General features: G+C 39.1%; 1 protein-coding gene, 1 long non-coding RNA gene and 1 pseudogene across 2 annotated transcripts in view; 2 read left to right on the top strand and 1 right to left on the bottom strand.

The window, feature by feature from the left end:
- Positions 1 to 23,413, bottom strand: part of OCA2 (OCA2 melanosomal transmembrane protein) — a 435,982-nt gene that overhangs the window by 49,806 nt on the left and 362,763 nt on the right. The window lies entirely within an intron of this gene.
- LOC144290438 (X-ray repair cross-complementing protein 6 pseudogene) lies at positions 4,572 to 6,670 on the top strand (annotated as a pseudogene).
- Positions 12,033 to 21,696, top strand: LOC144290433 (uncharacterized). Its single transcript, XR_013358089.1, has 3 exons — positions 12,033 to 12,469; positions 18,416 to 18,532; positions 20,336 to 21,696. It is a non-coding gene; the product is annotated as an uncharacterized LOC144290433 (long non-coding RNA).

Genomic DNA, 23,413 nt, shown 5'->3' with positions numbered 1-23,413 from the left:
CATCTTTAATTCACTTAGGGTTTATTTTTGTGTGTGGCATAAGAAAGTGGCCCAGTGTTGCATGTTACTATCCAGTTTTCCCAGCATCATTTGTTAAAAAATGGGCAGAGGACCTGAATAGACATTATTCCAAAGAAAACATTCAGATGGCCAACAGACATATGAAAAGATGCTCAACATCACAAATGATTAGAGAAATGCAAATTAAAACAACAATGATATATACCTTACACTTGTCAGAATGGCTAAAATAAAAAACAGAAGAAATAAGTGTTTGCTAATATGTGGTGAAAAATTAACCCTTGTTCACTGTTGGTTGGAATGCAAACTGGTGTAGTCACTGTAGAAAATAGTATGGAGGCTCCTCAAATAATTAAAAATAGAAATACCATATGATCCAGTAATTCCACTACTGGGTGTTCACCCCCCAAAAATGAAAACACTAATTCAAAAAGACATATGCACCCCTATGTTTATTGCTACATTATTTATAATAGCCAAGATATGGCTATCCATAGATAAATGGATAAAGAAGAGTTGGTACATATATACAATGGAATATTATTCAGCCATAATAAAGAATGAAATCTTGCCATTTGCAACAACATGGATGGAACTGGAATGTATATAACATTAAGTGAAGTAAGTCAGTCGGAGAAAGACAAATATATGATTTCACTCATGTGGAATTTAAGAAACAAAACATACAAAGAAAAAAGAGATAAAAGAATAAACAGACTCTTAAATAGAACAGATAGTTGCCAGAGGGAATATGGGTGGGAGGAAGGGTAAAATAGATAAAAGGATCAAGAGTATACTTATCTTGATGAGCAGAGAAGTGTATAGAATTGCTGAATCAGTATGTTGTACATCTGAAGCTAACATAACACTGTATATTAATTATACTACAATTTTTAAAAATGTGGCTGGCTACACACACAAAAAAGAAAATGTGTTGAAACAATGAAAATGAAAATGCAATATACCAAAACTTATGGGATGCAATAAAAGCACTAAGAAGGCAGTTTAAAGTACATTAAAATAGAACAAAGATCTTAAATTAACAAATAGATTTTACACCTCATGGAACTAGAAAAAAGAAGAACAAACATAAATAGCAGAAAGAAGAAAATAATAAAATTAAATCACAAACAAATGAAATAAGGAGAAAAACAACAGAAAAAAATCAATAAAACTAAGAGCAAACTTTTTACAAGATCAACAGAACTGACAACCCTTAGCTCAACTAAGATTAAAAATAGATCAGTCCACAGTTCCATTTTCAATGGGGAAAAACTGAGAGCCTTTCCCCTAAGAACAGAAACATGACAGGGAAGTCTACTCTCACCACTGCTATTCAACATAGTACTGGAAGTCCCAGCCTCAGCAATCAGACAACAAAAAGAAATAAAAGGCATTCAAATTACAAACATGAAGTCAAACTCTCCCTCTTCACAGATGACATGATACATAGAAAACCCAAAAGACTCCACACCAAGATTGCTAGAACTCATACAGCAATTCGGCAGTGTGGCAGGACACAAAATCAATGCCCAGAAATCAGTGGCATTTCTAAACACTTAACAATGAAACTGAAGAAAGAGAAATTAAGGAGTCAATCCCATTTACAATTGCACCCAAAAGCATAAGATACTTAGGAATAAAGCTAACCAAAGAGGTAAAGGGTCTACACCCTAAAAACTATAGAACACTTCTGAAAGAAATGAGGAAGAAACAAAGAGATGGAAAAATATTCCATGCTCAAGGATTGGCAGATTTAATATTTTGAAAATGTCAATGTTACCCAGGGCAATTTACACGTTTAATGCAATCCCTATCAAAATAGCATGGACTTTCTTTAGAGAGTTGGAACAAATCATCTTAAGATTTGTGTGAAATCAGAAAAGACCCTGAATAGCCAGGGGAATTTTAAAAAAGAAAACCATAGCTGGGGGCATCACAATGCCAGATTTCAAGTTGTACTACAAATCTGTGTTCATCAAGACAGTGTGGTACTGGCACAAAAACAGACACATAGATCAATATAACAGAATAGAGAATCCAGAAGTGGACCCTTAACTTTATGGTCAACTAATATTCGATAAAGGAGGAAAGACTATCCACTGGAGAAAGGACAGTTTCTTCAATAAATGGTGCTGGGAAAATTGGACAGCCACGTGCAGAAGAATGAAACAGGACCATTCTCTTACACCAGACACAAAGATAAACTCATAATGGGTGAAAGATCTAAATGTGAGACAAGAATCCATCAAAATCCTAGAGGAGAACACAGGCAACACCCTTTTTGAACCTGGCCACAGCAACTTCTTGCAAGATACATCTATGAAGGCAAGGGAAACAAAAGCAAAAATGAATTATTGGGACTTCATCAAGGTAAAAAGTTTCTGCACAGCAAAAGAAACAGTCAACCAAACTAAAAGGCAACCTACAGAATGGGAGAAGACATTTGCAAATGACCTATCAGATAAATGGCTAGTATCCAAGATCTATAAAGAACTTATTAAACTCAACAGCAAAGAACCAAACAATCCAATCCTGAAATGGGCAAAAGACATGAGCAGAAATTTCACTGAGGAAGACATACACATGGTCAATAAGTACATGAGAAAATGCTCCACATCCCTTGCCATCAGGGAAATACAAATCAAAACCATAATGAGATACCACCTCACACCAGTGAGAATGGGGAAAATTCACAAGACAGGAAATAACAAATGTTGGAGAGGATGTGGAGGAAGGGGAACCCTCTTGCACTGTTGGTAGGAATGTGAACTGGTACAGCCACTCTGGAAAACTGTGTGGAGGTTCCTCAAAGAGTTAAAAATACTGCCCTACAACCCAGAAATTGCACTACTGGGGATTTAACCCAAAGATACAGATGCAGTGAAGAACCGAGACACTTGCACCCCAATGTTTATAACTGCAATGTCCACAATAGCCAAACTGTGGAAGGAGTCTCGGTGTCCATCAAAAGATAAATGAATAAAGAAGATATGATATATATATATATATATATATATATATACCATACATATACAATGGAATATTCCTCAGCCATTAGAAATGATGAATACACATCATTTGCTTCAACGTGGATGGAACTGGAGGGTATTATGCTGAGTGAAGTAAGTCAATCAGAGAAGGACATACATTATATGGTTTCATTCATACGGGGAATATAAGAAATAGTTAAAGGGATTTTAAGGGAAAGGAGGGGAGCTGATTGGGAAAAATTAGAGACAAACCATGAGAGACTCCTAACTCTGGGAAATGAACAAAAGGTTGCAAAAGGGGATTTGGGTGGGGGTTGGAGTAACTGGGTGATGGGTAGTGAGGAGGGTGCTTGATTGGATGAGCACTGAGTGTTATACTATATATTGGTAAATTGAAGTCCAATAAAAGAATATATCAAAAAGTAAGATTAAAAAGAGAGAAGATTCAAATTTTAAAGATCAGAAATGAAAGACGACACATTAAAATCGATCCTACAATAATTAAAAGGATAAGAAACTACCAAAGATACTTATAAACCAACAAATTAGATAACCTAGGAAAACTAATTAAATTTATATAAATATACAATCTAAAGACTAAATAATGAAGACAAAAATTGAAGAGATCTATCACTAGAAAGTAGATTGAATCATTAATCAAAAACCTCCCAACAAAGCCCTTGGCCTGATGGTTTTGCTGGAGAATTTTACTGAACATTTAAGGAAGAATTAACATCAATACTGGTCAACTCATCCAAAAAAAAAAAATGAAGAGGGAACATTACCAATCCAACTTTGGGAGGCCCAGAATTAACCTGATACCAAAATCAAATGAAAATATTACAAGAAAAGAAAACAGGAGACCAATTAGCCCTGGTAAATATTGATACAAAAATTCTCCATAAAATGCTAGCAAACCAAATTCAGCAACATAGTAATAGCATTTTACACCATAACTAATGGGATTTATTCCTGGAATGTAAGGATTGTTTAGTATACAAAAATTGCATTATAATCAATGTAATATACTACATTAACAGAATAAAGGGGAAAAAACACTATCATCTCAGCTGATGCAGAAAAAGCATTTGACAAAATTCAATACTCTTTCATGATAAGGATTTTCAACTGATTAAGAAGAAAATTACCTCAGCATAATAATGGCCATATATAAGAAGTCCACAGATAACATCATAATCAATGCTGAAAAACTAAAGACTTTCCCTTTAAGATCAGGAATCAAACAAAGATCCTTTCTTTAAGCACTTGTATTCAACATAGTACTAGAAGTCCTCCTAGACAAAGTAATTATGCAAGAAAAGGAATAAAAGGCATCTAAGTTGGAAAGCAAGAAGTAAAATTATCTCTGTTCAGGATGATGTCATGATTATCATGATGACATAATCGTATACATAAAGAACTCAAAAGTCTACAAGTCTACACTTACACACACACATACACACACACACACACACACACACCTGTTAGAATTAATAAATGAATTCAGGAAAGTTGCAGGATACAAAATCCACATGCAAAAGTCACTTGCAGAAATTGATCTCTTCCTTGTGCCTCAGTGAGCAATAAACAATATGTCAGGCTGGGAGTCTTATTACAAAAGCGAGGGCAATGAAGAAGAAGAGCAAGAAGAGGGCCTTGAAGCCAGTGGAGGATATACATATTTAGGAAGAGATAGTTTGATTTTTTTTGGTTGATGGTTCTAGGGCCATGTTTGAATTTCAGGGTGAAGTTGAACTGACTCCTTTTGACATAAGCATCCAGTGTACCCAGAGTGTGTATACCAATAAGATCATAAGCAGTAATCAAGATCTCTTGGCAGTGGTGTTCCATGGTACTGAGAAGGATAGAAATTCAGTGAATTTCAAAAATATTTACGTCTTACAGGAGATGGATAATCCAGGTGCTAAACGAGTGCTTGAGCTTGACCAGTTTAAGGGGGGGGGGGGGGAACATTTCCAAGACCGAATTGGCCATGGATCTGACTACTCACTAAGTGAAGTGCTGTGTCTGTGCCAACCTCTTTAGCGATGTCCAGGTCAAGATGAGCCGTAAGAGGATCATGATGTTCACCAATGAAGATGACCCTCATGGCAATGACAGTGCCAAAGCTAGCAGGGCAAGGATCAAAGCTGGGGATCTCCATGACACAGGTATCTTCTTGGATTTGATGCACTTGAAGAAATGTGGGGGCTTTGACATATCCTTATTCTACTGAGATATCATCAGCATAGCAGAGGATAAGGACCTAGGGGTTCACTTTGATGAACTGAGCAAGCTAGAAGACCTGTTGAGGAAGGTTCATGCCAAGGAGACCTGGAAGCGTGTTCTCTGCAGGTTGAAGCTTAAGCTCAGCAAAGATACTGCACTCACTGTCAGCATTTATAATATGGTCCAGAAGGCTGTCAGACCTCCTCCAGTGAGGCTTTACCAGGAGACCAATGAACCAGTGAAATCCAAAACACGGACATTTAATGTAAATACGGGCAGTTTGCTTCTGCCTAGCGATACCAAGAGGTCTCAGAACTATGGGAATCATCAGATTGTACTAGAGAAAGAGGAAACAGAAGAGCTGAAACTCTTTGATGAACGATGTTTGATTCTCAACAGTTTCAAGCCCTTGATAATGCTGAAGAAGCACCATTACCTGAGGCCCTCCCTGTTCGTGTACCCTGAAGAGTCCTTGGTGAATGGGAGTTCAACCCTGTTTATTGCTCTGCTCACCAAGTGTCTGGAGAAGGTCATGGCAGTGTGCAGATACATCCCCCCCACACACCCCGTCAGAACATCCCTCCTTATTTTGTGGCCTTGTTGCCATAAGAAGAGGAGCTGGATGACCAGAAAATTCATGTGACACCCCCAGGCTTTCAGCTTGTCTTCTTACCCTATGCTGACTATAAACGCAAGGTGCCCTTTACTGAAAAAGTCATGGCGAACCCAGAGCAGATAGACAAGATGAAGGCTATTGTTCAGAAGCTCTGATTCAATTACAGAAGTGACAGCTTTGAGAACCCAGTGCTGCAGCAACATTTCAGGAACCTGGAGGTGTTGGCTTTGGATTTGACGGACCCCGAGCAGGTGGAGGATCTGACACTGCCTAAGATTGAAGCAATAGATAAAAGACTGGGCTCCCTGGTGAATGAGTTTAAGGAGCTTGTCTACCCACCAGATTACAGTCCTGAAGGAAAAGCTCCCAAGCAGAAACAAGATGATGAAGGTCTTGGAAGCAAAAGGCCCAAGATGGAGTTATCTGAAGAGGAGCTGAGGGCCCATGTCAACAAGGGCACGCTGGGTAAGCTCACTGTGCCCATACTGAAGGAAGCCTGCAGGTTGTATGGGCTGAAGGGCGGGTTGAAGAAGCAGGAGCTGCTGGACATACTCACTAAACACTTCCAGAAGAACTGACCAAACAGCCAGCCACCCTTCTGCACTATAGCCAGGCTGCCTAGTTTTGTTCTCATCAAGTTAAAATACGTTTCTCCTGAACCAGGAAGAGTCTGCCTGATAAAAGCCAAGGGCCTTATATTTATGGGCCTTACATTTAGTGGAGACTTTCTGTTGCCATGGAGACAGCATAGCCCTCCCACTTTGCTGTGCTTTACTGTCTGAATAAAGATCCCTAACTTTGTAGTATATAAAAAAAAAATCACTTGCATTTCTATACACTAATAATGAGCAATCAGGAAAGGAAATTATGAAATCAATTCCCCAATTTCACTTACAATAGCATCAGAAGATAATAAAATACTCAGAAATATACTTATCCAAGAAGGTGAAAGATTTGTACACAGAAAACTACAAAATAATGTGGAAATAAAGAAGATACAAATAAGTGGAAAGAAATCTGGTGTTCCTGGGCTACAATTAATGTTGTGAAAATGTCCAGACTACCAAAAGTGATCTACAAATTCAATGCAATCTCTATCAAAAGCCTAATGGCGGGATCCCTGGGTGGCACAGCAGTTTAGCGCCTGCCTTTGGCCCAGGGCGCGATCCTGGAGACCCGGGATCGAATCCCACGTCAGGCTCCCGGTGCATGGAGCCTGCTTCTCCCTCTGCCTATGTCTCTGCCTCTCTCTCTCTCTCTCTGTGTGACTATCATAAATAAATGAAAAAAAATTTAAAAAAAAAAGACTTTAAAAAAAAATTATAAAAAAAAAAAAAAGCCTAATGGCATTTTTTTAAAAATAGGAAAAAATACCCTGAAATTCATATGGAATCTCAGAGCCAAAATAATTTTGAGAAAGAAAAGAAAAAGGACTAACACATCTTGATTTTAAGACATACTACAAAGCCACAGTAATTAATCAAAACAATGTTGGCATTGGCATAAAGACAGACATATAGACCAATGAATAGACTAAAGATTAAAGAGCCCAAAAATAAGCCTCTGATCAAATGATCTTTGGAAATGGTCCAAAGGCTACATAATGGGGAAAGGATAGTCTCTTCAACAAATGGTGCTTAGAAAACTAGACATCCAATTGCAAAGGAACGAATTTGGACCCTTCATACCATATACAAAAGTTATATCAAATTAAAGACTTATATATGTAAGACCTAAAACTATATAACTCCTAGAAAAAAAAAGCAGGGAAAAAGCTTTATGATGTTAGGTTTTGTAATCATTTATTGCGAATGACATCAAAAGCACAGGTAACAGAAGCAAAAATGGACAAACTACAGAACAGAAAATATCTTCTAACCATATATTATCAAGGATGAATATACAGAATATAAATAACTACTACAAACTAACAACAAAAAGACAAACACCCATATTTAAGAATACACTAAAAACTTAGACATTTTTCCAAAGAAAATATACGAATGGCCAACAAGCATATAAAATGATGCTCAACATCATCAATAATCATTGAAATGTAAATCAAAATCACAAGATAATCACTTCACATGTATAAAGATGATCACTATCAAAAATAAATAAATTAGCAACAAGAAAATAGCAAGTGCTGGCAAGGATGTAAAGAAATTGGAACCTTTATGCACTGTAGGTGGGAATGTAAAGTGAACAGTGCAGTTGTTATGTAAAATAGTATGGTGGTTCCTTAAAATATACATAGAAGCTTATCAAAACCTACTCTGGCTGTCATATTTCTTGGATCACATATTAAATGTATGGATAGTCTTTTTTGTTTTATTTTTAACAAAAGTGCCAAAGTGACTTAGTGTAAAAATTATTGTGTTTTCAATAAAATGATGCTGTATATGTCACAAAAATGAATATTTACTCATTCCTCATACCATACACAAAAACAAACTCAAAATGGATCATAGGCCCAGAGATAAAATGTAAAACTTACAGAAGGACATCTAAGAGAAAAAAATCTGTGACCTTGTGCTAAGCAGAGATTTTTAAGATACAACACAAAAAGCATGACCCACAAAAAATAAAAAGATGCTACTATGAAAATGAAAAGATAAGAAAATTTAGCATGTCACATATGTGAAAAAGAACTTGCATCTTAAGAATATAAAAACCTCTCAAAACTTAACAATAGGAAAATAATCCGATTTTTAAAAGTATCTTAATAGATACTTCACCAAAGGACATAAACAGATAAAAAACATGTTCAACATCATTAATCATTAGTGAAATGTAAATTCAAATCACCTACCACTACACATATGTCAGAATGGCTAAAAATCAAATCTATTTAGAACTCTCATATATTAATGGCAGAATTCAAAATTATACAGCAATTCCAAAAAGTTAAATGTATGCAAACCACATGGCCATGCAATTCTATTGCTAAGTATTTTTCCAAGAGAAATGAAAACATACATGCACACAAACACCTCTGAGCTAACTGTACATCTATGTAATGGACTACTACTCAGTAGTTAAAAGACACTTAACTACTGATAAGTGCAAGAACATGGTTGAATCTCAAAAGCATTATGTGAAGTGAAGGATCTAGATTCCATTTCTTTAAGATTCTGAAAAAAGTAAAATTGTGAGGCGCAACACCTTACCAAAGAAGATATGCAGATGGCAAATAAGCATATAAAACTATGCTCCATATCAGATGTCATTAGGGAAATGCAAATTAAAGCAAATATGACATACCACTACACACCTGTTAGACTAAAATCCAACACATGACAACACCAAATGCTGGTGAGGGTGTGGAACGACAGAAACTCTCATTCACTGTTGGTGGAAATGCAAAACAGTGCAGCCACTTTGAAAGATAGTTTAGCAACTTCTTACAAAGCCAGACATACTGTTACCATAAAATCTAGCCATTGCCCTCCTTGGTTATTTACCCAAAGGAACTGAAAACTTACATCCACACAAAAATGTGCACATGGATGTTTACAGCAGCTTTATTCATACTTGTCAAAACCTGGAAGATGTCTCTCAGTAGGTGAATGGATAAACAAGCTGTGGTACATCCAGACAATGTAATATTATTCAGTGTTAAAAAGAAATGAGCTATCAAGCCATGAAAAGACATGGAAGAGACTTAAATGCTTATTCCAAATGAAAGAAGCCAAACTGAAAAAGCTACATGCTGTGTGATTCCTACTATAGTACATTCTGGGAAAAGGAACACCATGCAGAGTAAAAAGACTAGTGGTTGCCAGGGATTGGGGTGAGGCAATGATAGAGATTTTTTAGGGCAGTGAAAAATACTCTGTCTAATACTATAATATAATGATGGACATATGACACATAATTTTGTCTAAACTCATACAATGTACAATAACAAGAGTGGCCCTTAAGGTAGACTATGGACTTTGGGTGATAATGATGTATCAATGCAGGTTCATCAATATAACAAATGCACTGCTCTGGTGAAGGGTTTTAATAATGGGGGAAGCTGTGCTTGAGTGAAGACATTCCTCTCAATTTTGCTGTGAACCTAAAACAACTCTAAAATAAATATTTAAAAAATGTTTATACTTCTAAGCTGAAACAAACAAAAACAAAAACTCAAAACACAATGAAACACTATGGGGACAGAAATCAGATGAGTTCTTACCAGTAGAGGGGAGAAGGAATTGAAAATAAAGGGGTAATATTCCATTGTCCCCCATTAGAAACGACAAATACCCACCATTTGCTTCGACGTGGATGGAACTGGAGGGTATTATGCTGAGTGAAGTAAGTCAATCGGAGAAGGACAAACATTATATGGTCTCATTCATTTGGGGAATATAAAAAATAGTGAAAGGGAATAAAGGGGAAAGGAGAAAAAAATGAGTGGAAAATATCACAAAGGGAGACAGAACATGAGAGACTCCTAACTCTGGGAAACGAACTAGGGGTGGTGGAAGGGGAGGTGGGTGGGGCTGGGGGTGAGTGGGTGACAGGCACTGAGGTGGGCACTTGACGGGATGAGCACTGGGTGTTATTCTATATGTTGGCAAATTGAACACCAATAACAAATAAATTCATAAAAAAAAGAAAGAAAATAAAAGGGTGCCAGGGAACCTTGGGGAGAAATATTGTCTCAACTAAGATGGTAGTTACATGACTATATATATTTGTCCAAACTCATTGAAAAAAACTCTCATTGAAAAAATACATCTCTATTGTATGCTGGTATGTAATCACACTGGAGTCTACCTGTCTTTCTTTATAATAGTGCAAGTCCCTGTACACCAAGGAAAGAAACTAATTTATTTCTGAATCTCCAGTGGCCCAATAAAACTTGGCTGGGTTCCTCTAAATTCAGAAGAGGAGTAGTGTCTGCTCTGCGGAATAAAGGCTGGAGAGGATGGCAGAGCAGAAGAGAGGTGCCCTGTGCTGGCCTATGTTCACATTGAAGTCCCAGGTGGCTCTTTGGCTGAGTGCACTGGTGTCCAGCATAGCTCTCAGAGGAGGAGCTTCCAGGGCATTAGGCAGTCCTGGTATCTGCAGGTCTGACAGCTCCCCAGGACTATTTACAATACTGTGAATCTCATTCTTATAATCACTGACAATGCTGCTTTATCTCTTATCTAACCAGCCTTGAGTGAAGCAGAACCATGATAGAACTAATGGACTGACTAATATAGCACAGATCAGGGATCCCTGGGTGGCGCAGCGGTTTAGCGCTTGCCTTTAGCTCAGGGCGCGATCGTGGAGACCCAGGATCGAATCCCACGTCAGGCTCCTGGTGCATGGAGCCTGCTTCTCCCTCTGCCTATGTCTCTGCCTCTCTCTCTCTCTCTCTCTCTGTGACTATCATAAATAAATAAAAATTAAAAAAAATAATATAGCACAGTGGGCTCTGATACTCAAAGCTGGCATCCTGTAATGTGGAACCATTCTTCCAATGGGACCAAAAATTTAAGACTGTGTGTAACTCAGCCAGGTTTTGAAAGTATAAAGCTAATAGCAAATTATCTATGTGATATCTTATGAGTGTTCAGTAAACTACTGCTAAAATCTGACAACAACAATGTTATCTATACCAGGGATGTTTACAATGCCCAACTAATAAGAATGATGAGCTGACCTAGCAAAAAAAATAAATAAATAATGTGAAAACAGTTTTCCATCATTTAAAAAAAAAATAATTGCAGATGAATCTTAGCTGGAGATTTTCTCCTGTCAAGATGGTCAAGATTTGGTTTTAAAAATAAAATCCCAATTCAATTTGCTGCTTTTTTACTGAAATAACTTTTATGAGATTTTTATTTAGCTATGAAGATTTGCTATGAGTCCTTGCTTTAATTCTTCCATGCATAGAATCATAGAATTTGAGAGCAGAAAATCACCTCAGATACTGTATCATTCAGTCCTTCATGCTCATGTGCTCATTAACTCATTTTTTCATTCACTCAAAGAGCTTTCATGGTTTACTGTAACCTGTCAGTCCTCTGTGTCCTGGGAAAGAACTACATAAAAAGATGGAAAGCCAGGAACACAGTCAAGTTAGCAGATTTGGTGTGGAGGCAGAACTCTGTGCCTACACTGTGAAAAAGCCCTCCCCATGTTCCCATCTCACTTTTCAGCAAAACATTCCCTCAGATCTTCCTGTTCCTGTGATTCTGACACCAGTAGAGTTCCTCCATAGTGGACAAGATGGTTTCACTACACAGATACACCTTCAACTCAGCAGTGACTGTTCCACCTCCAGGAAAGGAAGACCTTGAAATGCTCCAGGACAAACAAGTTTCACTGAAGCACAGCATCCTGAAATCAAAGGTGGTAAGAATAGGAATAGCTGAATCTGTACATTTCTACATCATTTTACAGGATGGACGGGTCTGCCTGAGAGGCAACCCTACATAGCAGAAGTTCTGGCTCATTCTAAGAGAGCCTCATCCTTTGTTTATCCTTTCTTATGGACTGTGGCATCATTGTTGAACGGGCTCTTGTGGGCTGCATGAGTGGATGTACCCACCCATAGGCTCTGAGACCCTCTGCAGCACTCAAGAAAGAAGACACACTGCCACATTTCATCACTGCCACACACTTGGTGAGTAAGCTTCTGGCACCCCACACCATACATGGTGGGGCTGCGGAATACACTGAATGTAGAGAGAGGGGGACCTGGCAAGGATGAGGCCCCATCATTGAGGTGTGATTATACTCCCTTTCCATGCACTGTTTCTCTTAGGGCTGTCTATGAGTGCCTTGAGGATAGTAGCAGGAAGCAAAACAAGCATGAGATAAGCCTCTTGTTTGTGCGGATTATCTGACCTTTGATTCTCAGTGTTCCAGCTCTAAGAATTACACATTTCTTGCATAATGCTTATTACTATGTGCCAGATGTGTTTTTATGAGTTCATATCATTATCTAATGATTCAGTCAATGTCATTATTGAAAACAATGTCAAGGAAAAGCCTAGTCAGGGCCACAGCTCCCAGCAGGGCTGTGCCTCTGAGCTCAATGGACTATATGATTACACTATATGCATCCAGAAAAAGCAACAGAAAGCCTTGGCTTAAACTCCCAGAAATATATACAACATTGAATAATATACATCTGTTGTCCTTCTAAATACTAAAGGGGCAGGTGAAAGGGGCAGTGTGTGCTTACTACTTATCATGGAACCGGGCTTTCTAGTAGAGCTGAAAAGGCCATGGGTGAGTGAGCTGGGGAAGTACCCTCAGTCTGGGCCTCCCACATGCCTTCCATGACCATTTTCTTTCATTGGTTTTGTGGGGCTGGAGAGTTCCTGGAAAAAGAACTCAGAAGTGGCCATGAAAGCTGGAGGTTAGTCAGATACAAGTATATCAGGTAGACCTGGGGGATTCATCAATAAAATAAGGGGGTTCTGGGGGCCAGGACTCTGCTAGTTTTCTAGAGAAATTCCTCCCCAAGGAAGGAAGATCTTTGCTTAGTAGGTCAGACCTTCAAAAAGCCTGCTTGCAGGAGGAGGAACAAAAGCCACGTGTGCGGAAAGCTCAGACACAGAAGCTTCTGGACACAGAAGCTCTGCACTGGGAACCCTCTGAAAACCAGAAAGACACCAGGTGGCTGGTCACCTTTTAGAGGCATGGCCAGCCGCCATCCTGAGTTGCAGTGTGGACCACAGGCATTGTGTTTGAGCAGAGGCCACTGCTATGATGACAGCCTGCCTCAGGACAGGTCCTGGGCAATTACCAAACCAGAGGGTGCTGTGGGGAGGTCCACACCAGCTGACTCTCTCTGGGGCACATGCATTCTGCCTTTTTTTCCCCTTTTACTACCTTAAATTCCTATAGAAGCTTACACTTTTGTTATCTTCAACCTATGACATATGAACTATAACTTGTTTTATATTGGATAACATGATCTCCAAACTATATTCTTCCTATGGGAAACCATCTGCTTTGGAGTGTAGCTGGTTAAGAGAGCAGATTCGCCTCAGCATCCTGACAACTAGATAGCTCTACCCAGAACACACGCTGGCACCTTAGACTTGATGCTTGTGTACACCAATATAACAGGAAAGCTCCCTTTTTCATTCAGTATTAATGAAAGTGGAGGTAAAAGGACAACTTCCCATCCCTGTATGTGTCAGCAAGTACTGGTTAAACCTCCATCAGCTTCCAGGAAACCACCCTTGCTCACAAAGCAGTCTCTGCTGGCCAGGGTTGGCCCACCCTTGGGATGCTCTGGGCATGCTGTGCTGGGACATCTGAAACTCACACAAAACAGCCTAACAACCACTTATTTACACAGAATCCACAGAAAGTACTGTGGTTACACCCTGCCCAGCCTCAAGTACCCATTTGGTGTTGAGAGGGAATCACAAAACCAATCCCCTTTGCTGAGCAGCCATACCATTCTTCATGCTCTAGTTGCACTGACAGCACCTATCCTTTGTAGGTTAAGAAAACAATTTAGAATTCCACACATTTTCCTCATCTCCATGCTGATTCAAGAATGGGGCTATTGCTGCCATGTTTAAATACCAGAAACATAAACAAAATATGGGCAATTGTTTGAAGTATTGACTTAGTAGCTTCATCTACCCTGTCTTGGAAATGGTGGGGTCCATGCCAACTTCAACAAATGTGAAAGTCTCTCAAGGTCAGATTTCCCTTGACCCTCACTGCTTGAAGCTGCATCTCCTGCCTTGCCATTCATTTCTAAGCTGTTTTCCATAAGGTCTCCTCCACAGGACAGTGGAGGAGCACAGCATGCTGTGACTGCAACATCAAAGGAGGTGCAGCAAGAGTCACAAGGCCACCACCATTTCTGGACCGTTAGCTTTGTTGCATTTTAACATACAGACTGAGGATTAAGTCTGAAAGAAATAGAGAACTAAAAGGAATTTTATAGCAAGCAAATGGATGGAAGGGACCTTTATTTTTTACATATATAAATTTATTTTTATTGGTGTTCAATTTGCCAACATATAGAATAGCATCCAGTGCTCATCCCATCAAGTACCCCCCTCAGTGCATGTCACCCAGTAACCCCCACCCCCCGCCCACTTCCCCTTCCACCTCCAGAAGGGACCTTTAATATCTAAATGAAGGGATCCAGGTTTCCATTGTAACAGGTAAAAAATGAGATAATGCAGGTCAGTGCCTGATACAGAGCCTGGAGCAAAGCAGCCACTCAGCAAATGGTAGATGTTTTTAATACTAGAAATTATATTAGAAGTTAGTACTGTACTCTAAAATGACAAAGCATGATTTTTAGTGCATAAGGATTTATACACCAAGCTTTTCAAGAGAGAAAATATCCTCCTTATACACTAAGAGTACTGATAAAAATAAGTCGTGTTAATACTCCCACCATGAGTAATTTCAAGCACAAATGTGATGTCACTAAACATGGAGCTGGGAAGGGATCACTGCAGCACTGTTATATAATATTTCTACCATACAGATCAAACAATATAAATAACCTCAAGGACAAAGAAATAGCAAAATGTAGTAAACTAATTAGAAGATATGCTTTTTGAATATTTATTACTTTTGTTTTAGTATACTTAACCTAAGTTTACATAACTCAATTTTTAATAACAACTACGTTTAACAAGTGGGTGGCAAAAATCCTGAAAATTTAACAATCAGCTCTCACAAGCCAGTTCCTGCACATACTTTGTACCAGGTACCTAAGTTTCTGTGTTCCTCCAAGAAATTCCATGAATGTGAGTCCAGCAGCTTGGGGTAGTTCTGTCTCCTGGTGTTTCTACGTGTCATACCTGTAAGTGTCTGGAGGAGAATCCACTGCTCCACTATGTGGAAGGCATGCAGCTCATTCACCCAAGAGGCATATGAGGAAACCATACTCAGATTGAGGAAGCTCTGGGGGACTAAATGTGAGGGTTCCAGAACAGTGAGTTCTGGAGCTGGAAATTTAGAGGTGAACTTTTACACATGGTTCTTCCTCATTCTGTTCAGGTTCAGTTCAGGAAAAGTGAGTCCATCACCATATCACCCTGAATGGTACGTAAAAGAAAGTGCGCTATAGAGCCAGAAACTTAAAAGGAAACTATAAAAAAAAAAATAAAAAATAAAAAAAAATAAAAGGAAACTATACACAGGGACATATTTAAATATATATTGTCACTTCCAAGTGATGATGTAGAAAATGTATTTATAAATAATATGGTCCTAAGACTCCATTCTTGTTGAAGTGCCTACATCCTTGAAGTGCCAATTTTACCTTGAGCTCCACACAGAAGGGCATATTTCAGAAGATCAATGAAAACATAAATGTGTTCTTTGTCCTCAGCACAACTGCCTACTTTAGTAGTTTTGTCTCTTCAATTGCTAATTCTTTTCAGATTATATAGCTTGAAAACAACTTTTTCAGGCAGTTCATATACTGTTTTGAGAAAGAGAGCAGAGCAGACCATTTCTATGGCATTGGAAAGCAGATGGAAATGTTGCACAGGGGAGTTAGTTTCTAGCTTAACTATTGAGGTGCTTCCTTTCATTTTATTCAGGAGAGTGACTGAACTTTAACCTAATGCAAGATAATGCCACCTCCCATTGGATTTACTGGTGCCTAGGAAAAACTTCACCCTGGGCAAAATGAGTTTAAATTAAGACATTTCCATTACCTCAGACTGTTGTGCTCCACATAGCACTGAGCCCTCATCTGAGGTGGTATTTTACGTAATTTACAGAGACAACATTCTTCAGAATGGACTAGCCTTTAACAATAACTGTTTTCGACAAATTCTTATGTGTTTATTTTTGGCTGAACTTTCAAGCCATTTAAAGTCATTTTTTTAAATTTATTTTTTATTGGTGTTCAATTTATCAACATACAGAATAACCCCCAGTGCCCGTCACCCATTCACTCCTACCCCCCGCCCTCCTCCCCTTCTACCACCCCTATTTCGTTTCCCAGAGTTAGCAGTCTTTACGTTCTGTCTCCCTTTCTGATATTTCCCACACATTTCTTCTCCCTTCCCTTATATTCCCTTTCACTATTATTTATATTCCCCAAATGAATGAGACCATATAATGTTTGTCCTTCTCCGACTGACTTACTTCACTCAGCATAATACCCTCCAGTTCCATCCACATTGAAGCAAATGGTGGGTATTTGTCATTTTTAATAGCTGAGTAATATTCCATTGTATACATAAACCACACCTTCTTTATCCATTCATCTTTCGTTGGACACCGAGGCTCCTTCCACAGTTTGGCTATCGTGGCCATTGCTGCTAGAAACATCGGGGTGCAGGTGTCCCGGCATTTCATTGCATTTGTATCTTTGGGGTAAATCCCCAACAGTGCAATTGCTGGGTCGTAGGGCAGGTCTATTTTTAACTCTTTGAGGAACCTCCACACAGTTTTCCAGAGTGGCTGCACCAGTTCACATTCCCACCAACAGTGTAGGAGGGTTCCCTTTTCTCCGCATCCTCTCCAACATTTGTTGTTTCCTGCCTTGTTAATTTGCCCTGCATCACTTGCCATTTAAAGTCATTTATCGGAATCCCTGGGTGGCCCAGCGGTTTAGCGCCCGCCTTTGGCCCAGGGCGCAATCCTGGAGACCCGGGATCGAGTCCCACGTCGGGCTCTCGGTGCATGGAGCCTGCTTCTCCCTCTGCCTATGTCTCTGCCTCTCTCTCTCTCTGTGTGACTACCATAAATAAATAAAAATTTAAAAAAATAAAAATAAATTCATTTATCTATCATTAGAGCTCTCCTGTCTCAATAAATGACACTGCTATTGACCCAGTTTCTCAAGCTACAAAGTCAGAAGCCTCTTTGAATGTCCTCTTCTTCCCCCTCCTTTGTCCACATCACTAATTCATCACAAGGTAGTTGGCTGCCTATCCCTCACCATTGCTGTCTTTCAGCTAATACTCCACCCTGGACCAGTCTCATCTCTTCAACAACTGTCTCTCTGCTTTCCCATGGCCTTCAAGGAGCTCTTTTAGAAATTTGAACCAGGTCTAGTTTCCCAGATCTGAGAGAAGAGTGGTTGCTGAAAGCAGACCTCTGCCTGGAAGCATTGCCTCTTTGTTAAACTTTCCACAGGGCTCCAACATTGCATGCTCTTGTTGCTACTCTTGGCAGCAACATCTCCATATACATCACTGCTTAAACTAGAAGAGGAACTTCATAAATGACAGGGATATAGCCTTTAGGAGTGTTTCACTTATAAAATTTATAACGCTGTAGAATGAACTTCAATCCACTTGCATTTTCCTATTTAAGAAAAAAAATCAGTACTTGCCCTAAAGATGCATTTTTTTGTGCCTTCTCCAGTATCTTAATTGAGTTCTTTAATCTTTACTGCTTGTATACTATCCTTAACCTGATTATGTACTGGCAGAAAGGACAAAGATACTCCAAGCAATCAGTGGTTCCACAGGACCATGAGCTCTGCTGATGCACACATCTATCTGCATCCTGGGTTGAAGAATGGGCAACATTTAAATAAACAAATTTATTGGAACATCACCAAGTCGTGAACATCCATACTAATTATTTTCCACTAATACATGTGTTTCCAAAGCATCTATGGGAAGAAGCACAGTGTGGCAGAAAGAGTTTGCACTTGAGGCAGACAGAGCTATGAAGATCCCAGCCCTGCCATTTGCCACTGAAAGGCCATGAACAAGTTCTATCCACTGTGAGTATCAGCTTCCTCATCTGACAATGGGCCATTGTGATGTCTGGGGATTTTTGGAAGTAGCACATTCTGGGCACTTGCTATAGTGCCAGGTGGGGCAGGTCCTCCTGAGTATCAGTTTCCCCCAACATTTTTAATAGAGCTAAAAGAAGAGTCATGTGAAAAGCATCATCTGTCAACATCAAAAGCATATCCCTTTCTCAACTATTGTAGACATTTTTTTTCTATTGCAGACATTTCTTAACCTCACTTTGGAAGCAACAACTAGTAGTACCAAACTGTATAAAAAAATGCCTCAAAGAGCAAACACCAGGCAAAGCAGGCCTGGATCCCCATGCTTCCCCTACTCCTCATCAAAGTTTCCTATCTCCCTCTGCTTCTGCATGACCTAATTTCAAGTGTTAGGGCCAGAGTGCTGGGCCCAGTGACCCCACTGATCAGGGCCCAACACCCTTCTCTGGGTGTTTTCCTCAGGAAATGGGGAGGATTCTTCTACTTTCACAAGGAGGAACCAGGGGGAAAATACACTTCACACTCAATAATTATTAGCTCTATTATTATTTCTCTTTAGTCATTCAGCAAATATTTGCTGAGTACCAACTGTGTGTGAAACACTGTGTGCCTCTTCATTTTATCTCTTCATATTACCCTAATGTAGAATAGCTTTGATCTAAGGGATAACTCTAATGATGGAATTTCAACCTTTAGTTCATGTGGATCAACAGCAATTCAGAGCTATGGTATTTGGACATCAGAACCCTCAGAGATCCCTTGAAATTGTCCTGTCTTCTAGCTGGGCATCTAGGTTCTCTTCTAGGACATGGGTATTATGTACTTTCAGAAACTCAAACCAGACAGAGAAACCATTCATACTTATTGAGAATATTCTCACCCTTTGGAAGGAATCTAATATTCACCTTCATTACCTTGGATGATGAAGTTTTAGTTTAAGTTTCTGGGACAAAAATGAAATGGTTCAAGTTTCATTTGTTACATTTGGTTTGGGAGTGGGTAATAATATTCAAGATGAGATTAACCTTCAGTGAAAAAAAATATTTTTCAGAATAAGAGGGAATCAGCCTATGATAAACCTGATAAAAAAGCAGCTGAAAAGTAGGATGAAGAGACAACAGTGATAGACTGAGGGGTGACCAGAACACAGGGGCTCTCCTAGGAGTGTCCCAGGTGTCCATCAGGAGTACTCAGAGGCTAGATTAGTTCCTGACTCTCTTGCCCAGGCTTGACTGAAATGGCACCCTGTGGGGTGGCCAGCCAGGGTGAGCTCTCTGCCTGGAAGTTTCCTTGAGAATGGCAGTCTACTGAAGGACAGGGAGGGCATGCTAGCCCACAGGGGGTGTGCAGACCTGGGGGTGTGTAGTGGTGGAGGACAGGACTATAGACATCCCCCATTGCCAGAGCAAGCATTAAAAAGCAAAAATTAAAAAAAGTTTTGTTTAAATTAATGACTAACTGGGTTAAGAAAAAAAGATGCAAAAGTCTTTTGAGATGGGAGCCGAGGCCAGAGAAGAGGACTTTGGAGAAGATGAAAGGCCAAGCTGTGGCCAGCAGTTCGGTTCACAACAGGCTGACAAGGGGCTTTGATGAGCTCCATCCTGATACCAAGACCCATGTGCAATAACAAATGCCCAATCTGGGGTGATATTTTCTCCTCCATGGTACAACAAAGTTTGACAGTAGGAGAGATGTTTTTGTTTTTTAATGTAATATGACCATATCCTCAATTTGGCCTTCTATCTAAAATTTTCTGTGTAACCATGACTTAAAAGAACCTTTATGTTGCAGGAAGTTATGACAGAGAAATGAACACCGAAGACTGAGATGTCCTCAGTGAGGAAGGAAAGACTGTAAAGTAATCTCTCTACCCCTCTTCAAATTAGGGAAGTCTTCCTGATCCTGTCTTACTGATTCGAAGAAAAAAAAATCTTTGGGCATCAAAATAAACATACAAAAAGCAGTAGGCCCATTCAAGATGATTCAAGATGTCCCTTCAGTAATCACTACACAAACAGTGCATCTGGATGCCAAAGCCAACATTTTTTAAAAAATATTTACTTATGGGATCCCTGGGTGGCACAGCGGTTTGGCGCCTGCCTTTGACCTAGGGCGCGATCCTGGAGACCCGGGATCAAATCCCACGTCGGGCTCCCGGTGCATGGCGCCTGCTTCTCCCTCTGCCTGTGTCTCTGCCTCTCTCTCTCTCTCTCTCTGTGTGTGTGTGTGTGTGTGTGATGATGACTATCATAAATAAATACATAAATAACAGATTTACTTATGTGAGAGAGAGCACAATCTGGACTGGGGACAGAGGAAGAGGGAGAGAGAAGCTGAAGCAGACCTGAGCTGAGCACAGAGCCCAAGGTGGTGCTCCATCCCATGACCCTGAGATCTCTACCTGAGCTGAGATATTGACCTAAGCCAAAGCCAAGAGTCAGATGCTTAACCAACTGCACTACTCAGATACTCCAGATTCCAACATTTAAAATAACATTGATTGGTTAGAGGGTTTTGTGCTCTTCTTTAAAATTTGTAAGTCTTTGGATTTACAAAGCATTTAACAAAGACCAGTAAGTACTGAGTCACAATGTAGCTATGTAACCACCTGATTTAAAAAAATAAATAAATAAAATTTTAAAGGAGTCTGCAGCTTTAAAGAATTCCATTTGGAATATAGTTTTCTTAAGAAGAACCCAGATGGGCTTTTAGATAAAGAGACAGACCAGCTGCATGTATGGTCAGATCTGTATTACAATTGGATATTTAGAAAACCAAACACTGTTTTTCATTAAACAAGACAGCTCTTTATAAGCAGCTTTAAAAACCATGACTATTTCTCATTATTGTATCAAATGGAAGCCATTCTCTTTGTAGTTGTCAGGGAAATTCTATGGGTGAGGTAGAGGGGTACATTTACAGAGAAGGACCAGGCTGAGCTAAATCTAGAGCAACCCCTGGGGCTCAGTGGACAACATTCATTCATTCACTCAATATGTATTAAACACCTACTGTAAGCATTCCATTCTATTCCTACCCTTGGTGCCTAACAGCGAGCACTTGAGGATACCTGTTCTTAGTGCCCTTTTATTCCAGTTAGGGGAGAGAGACAATAAACAAATACATATGTACTGCACTTCAAAAGGTATAAATTGCTATGGATCAAAACAGGGCAGGGAAAGTGTAGGGGCTCCTATTGTAATTTGAGTGGTAAATGGCCTTTTTGCTAAGGTGACACTGAGCAGAACACTAAGAAAACTGAGGAGTCAGTTGTGTGACTGAATGGTAGACAAAAATCCCAGAGACAAAGACCTCCAGCAGCCATGGGTTTAGGATATTCAAAACACAGTTTAAAAAGACTGGAGTGAGGAAGGGAAAAATAGTAGGAGATATGGTTGGACAGCAGGGGCCAGACCCCATGAGACCTCACTGGTTTGTATAAGAGAACATAAAGTATATTATCTGACCACATGAAATTAAATTAGATATCAATGACAGGAAAATCCTTGGAAAATGCCCAAGTGTCTAATAACTAAATAGTTCATTTTCAAATAACCTGTGTTAAAGAAGAAATAAAAAGAGAAATAGAAAGTTCTGTACTTTGAAGTGAATGAAAATGAAAACACTATATATCAGAATTTATCAGACTATAAAGCAGTCCTAAGGAGGAAATTTATAACACTAAAACACTTAAATTAGGAAAGTCTCAAATCAATGACATCAACTTCTGCATTAAGAAACCAGAAAAAGATGAAGGAAAAAAAATAAGACAAACTTGGCAGAAGAAAGAAGATAATAAAGATTAGGGCAGAAATTAGTAAACTAGAAAACAGAAAAACAATAAAGGAAATCAGGAAAAATTTCTTAACAAAATTTTTGCAAATCTAATAAAAAATATATTCAAAGGAAATATATCATGACCAAGTGGAATTTATCTAGGATGCAATAGTTTAAAATTTTAAAATAAATCAGTGTGGTTTTGATTTGTATTTCCCTGATGGCAAGTGATGCAGAGCATCTTCTCATGTGCTTGTTGGCCATGTCTATGTCTTCCTCTTTGACATTTCTGTTCATGTCTTTTGCCCATTTCATGATTGGATTGTTTGTTTCTTTGGTGTTGAGTTTAATAAGTTCTTTATAGATCTTGAAACTAGCCCTTTATCTGATACGTCATTTGCAAATATCTTCTCCTATTCTGTAGGTTGTCTTTTAGTTTTGTTGACTGTATAATATTCGACAAAGGAGGAAAGACTATCCACTGGAAAAAAGACAGTCTCTTCAATAAATGGTGCTGGGAAAATTGGACATCCACATGCAGAAGAATGAAACTAGACCACATACACAAAGATATTTCACCATACACAAAGATAAACTCACCATACACAAAGATAAACTCAAAATGGATGAAAGATCTACATGTGAGACAAGATTCCATCAAAATCCTAGAGGAGAACACAGGCAACACCCTTTTTGAACTCGGCCACAGTAACTTCTTGCAAGATACATCCACGAAGGCAATAGAAACAAAAGCAAAAATGAACTATTGGGACTTCATCAAGATAAGAAGCTTTTGCACAGCAAAGGATACAGTCAACAAAACTAAAAGACAACCTACAGAATGGGAGGGAAATATCAGAAAGGGAGACAGAACATGAAAGACTCCTAACTCTTGGAAACGAACTAGAGGTGGTGGAAGGGGAGGTGGGCAGGGGGGTGGGGGTGACTGGGTGGCAGGCATTGAGGTGGGCACTTGACGGGATGAGCACTGGGTGTTATTCTGTATGCTGACAAATTGAACAACAATAAAAAATAAATTTATAAAAAAATAAAAAATAAATCAGTATAATTCACTACATTAACAAACTGAAA

Source organism: Canis aureus, chromosome 2, assembly GCF_053574225.1.
Source record: "Canis aureus isolate CA01 chromosome 2, VMU_Caureus_v.1.0, whole genome shotgun sequence".
Taxonomy (NCBI): domain Eukaryota; kingdom Metazoa; phylum Chordata; class Mammalia; order Carnivora; family Canidae; genus Canis; species Canis aureus.
This window is presented reverse-complemented; position numbering and strand designations above follow the sequence as displayed.